This window comes from Rosa chinensis, chromosome 5, assembly GCF_002994745.2.
Source record: "Rosa chinensis cultivar Old Blush chromosome 5, RchiOBHm-V2, whole genome shotgun sequence".
Classification (NCBI taxonomy): Eukaryota; Viridiplantae; Streptophyta; class Magnoliopsida; order Rosales; family Rosaceae; genus Rosa; species Rosa chinensis.
The window spans coordinates 70,681,509-70,684,418 of record NC_037092.1 but is presented as its reverse complement, the minus strand read 5'-3'; the positions used below and the strand labels follow the sequence as shown (position 1 = coordinate 70,684,418).

Sequence of the window (2,910 nt, the reverse complement as noted above, 5' to 3'; positions counted from 1 at the left end):
TTTTCCGAGGACATTTTAGTAATGATTTCGTGGTCATGGGAGAAAGTATGAAGCTTTGAGGAGTTGTGAAATTAGTTCGATCGATTTTATTTTGAAAACGTATGTTATTTAGGGGCACGCGAAAATCGACTTTTTATACGTACAGAATTTGGGAAAACTTCCTTCATGAAAGTTGTAGAGCTCGTCGATATGATCGTGTGCATATGCGGAACACAAAAATCGGAGCTCGTATGAATTAGTTATGATTTTTTGAAAAACTTCCAATTTAGAATAAATATTCCCATTTTCGGAAATTTCCGAAAATCAGAAAAATAGAAAAAAGGAGGCTGCAGCTCTCCTTCTCCGGAAATCGCCCGATTTTTTTCTCCAATGGATTTCTCCCTCATCCGGCGAGCTTTTGAGGTGAAACAAAGCCCAGAACAGTTCGCCACTTCCCCACGAACAGCCTGGTGCCCTCTTTTCCTCCCCTCACGGCGGCTACGCGGCGGTGGAGCTTGAAACCGATTTTAGCTCAATTTTGAGTCAACGCCGATATCTCGAGTTCTAGACGATCAATCTTCGAGATTCTTGGACAGATGAACTCGGATTGAAGTTATGAAACAGTTTAATGAAGAAATCGAAGCTAGTGGTGGACGTTTTCACGTTGATCGGAGCTGTTGCCGGTTTCTGGAAAAAATCCGGCGAATCCGTGGCTTCTAGGTAATTTTTCGACCACTTCCGTTCATTTTCTGACTTTGTGCTAGTTAGGAAAGTGGTCAGCGACGGCTCTGCCTCAAACTCCGGCGGCCTTTTCCGGCCACCTCCAGGGGTCAAAAATGTGATTTCTTTACATTTTTAGATTCTACATTTCAATACGATCATTTTGATATATTATACGCATTTTTTGGATATCGTATGATTTAGTTATGAATTTTTACGGTTTCGATCGATTTCGATAATCCAATTAATGTTTTTTGAAGATCGGACCGTCCCATGGACTTGTAGTTTTGATATGTTGATCGTATGACTGTCCTGATGACTTTGTGTGGTCACGGGCGAAGATCCGACCGTTGGATCTTCGTATAATTGTGGATTAGTATTTCAGAGTGCATTTCGTGAGAATCCGATCGTCGGATTTTCATGAAATTTTGTGGAGACGTTTATAGGGAACATTCAGGAAGATCCAACCGTTGGATCTTCGTGATAATTTTGGAGGATGATCCTAAGGGCTATCCGTGAGGATCTGACCGTTGGATCATCATATAATTTTGATCTGACCGTTAGATCGTCGTTTAATTTTGTTTATGAGTTATGGGCTAAGTTATGATCATGTTTGACTAGGTGATTGACGGTCTTCCTTGGTGAGTGATTTTGGTGTGTATTGTGAAAGTGAAGACGCAGCGGGATTAGAGGTGAGTAAACCTCACGTGGTTCATATTACGAACCGAGTACATTTAATTACTTTATTTTGTTGTAATTGTGTGAAAATATTTATGGAATAAATATTTGTTTTTAATCATATGGACTTGATCAGCTACGGTCCATAGGTAAGTAAAATGATTTTAATTATACAAAATGAATTTCACGATTTTTATGCTTGAATTATAGTTGGTATTAGTGATTATCCCTGAGCGGATGATTACGTATATATATATTTACGTGGATATATATTTGGAATGGTGTGACATTGAGGTGTGTGTGGAATTACGATAACTTGGTTGTGATATGATATTGTATTGGAAATTGCCATGATTATTTATGATAATGTTAACCGATAAATGTGTGTGATAATCATGTTGACCTTCTGAGTTGATTAGAGGGTAGAAATGTAGTGCTCTGAGGACGGGAGAGTCCGAAGAACGCCGGTTAAATAATAACCGAGATGTAGTGCTCTGAGGACGGGAGAGTCCGAAGAATGCCAGTTAAATAATAACCGAAATGTAGTGCTCTGAGGACAGGGAGAGTCCGAAGAACGCTGGTTAAATAATAACCGAGATGTAGTGCTCTGAGGATAGGGAGAGTCCGAAGAACGCCGGTTAAATAATAACCGAGGTGACAGATAACGATGTTGTTAGAAATCTAACGTGTTATTGGTGTTGGGTCCAAACATATGGGATGGACTAAAGTGGGGATATTGTGGTTAGAGGATTGTGGAAATGTATTCGTTGTGGATTTTCCGTGTTTTGTTTGATGTTTCCTCACAGATGTTTTGATTGTTGGTTGTTTACTTGAGTTAAAATAAATATGAATTAAAATCAACATTTCCTTCTTGTTTACTCATACGGGCTGTCATGGCTTACCGGGTTTGGTGTTGTTGCAATCCCGGTACACTATTCAAATTGTGTAGCGGGTAGTCCTGCAGGTCAGGAGGATCATGGCGGAGATCGTGCGGATTAGAGTATTTGTTTTAGTTTTACAGCCTTGTAAATTGTGAGGTGAGTGATGCTCAATTTGAGCTTTACAAATTTACTTTGTACAAGTGAGTTGTATTAATTAAACTGAGGTTTTCGAGATTTGAAATTTGAGTGGCGTGTGTTGTAGTTGTTTATTCATGTTTCGGATTTTGAATTTTTTATTCAAAATTCGGGGCGTGACAGTTTGGTATCAGAGCGTAAGGTGCATATTCGGTGATGTGTCAATACCTTCCGAGTTGTGGCCCGTCTGCAGCGGATCCCCATCGTGTGCTCTTCGGTATTGGCTAAGTCATTGGGTATACGTGAGTGTTGGGAGTTGTTTAGGCCGCTAGGTCGTTTTAGGAACGTGAATACCTTCCCTGTAGTATTGACTTGGTTAATATGGACTTGTATTAGACTTATACTATGTTTTAAGTGTTATATGTGCATTAGCCAAGCATATTATACTTCTTAGGTGTTGGATATTTGAAAGGGGTAGTACGTTGAAACGTAAAGTTGTTTTGGAGGTTCGTATTAG

At 39.6% G+C, this 2,910-nt stretch overlaps 1 long non-coding RNA gene across 1 annotated transcript; it reads left to right on the top strand.

Annotated features, from left to right (window-relative positions):
* The first annotated feature begins 321 nt into the window (after positions 1–321).
* Positions 322–2,499, top strand: LOC112202871. Its single transcript, XR_002937595.2, has 3 exons — positions 322–699; positions 1,321–1,391; positions 2,327–2,499. It is a non-coding gene; the product is annotated as an uncharacterized LOC112202871 (long non-coding RNA).
* The last annotated feature ends 411 nt before the right edge of the window (positions 2,500–2,910 follow it).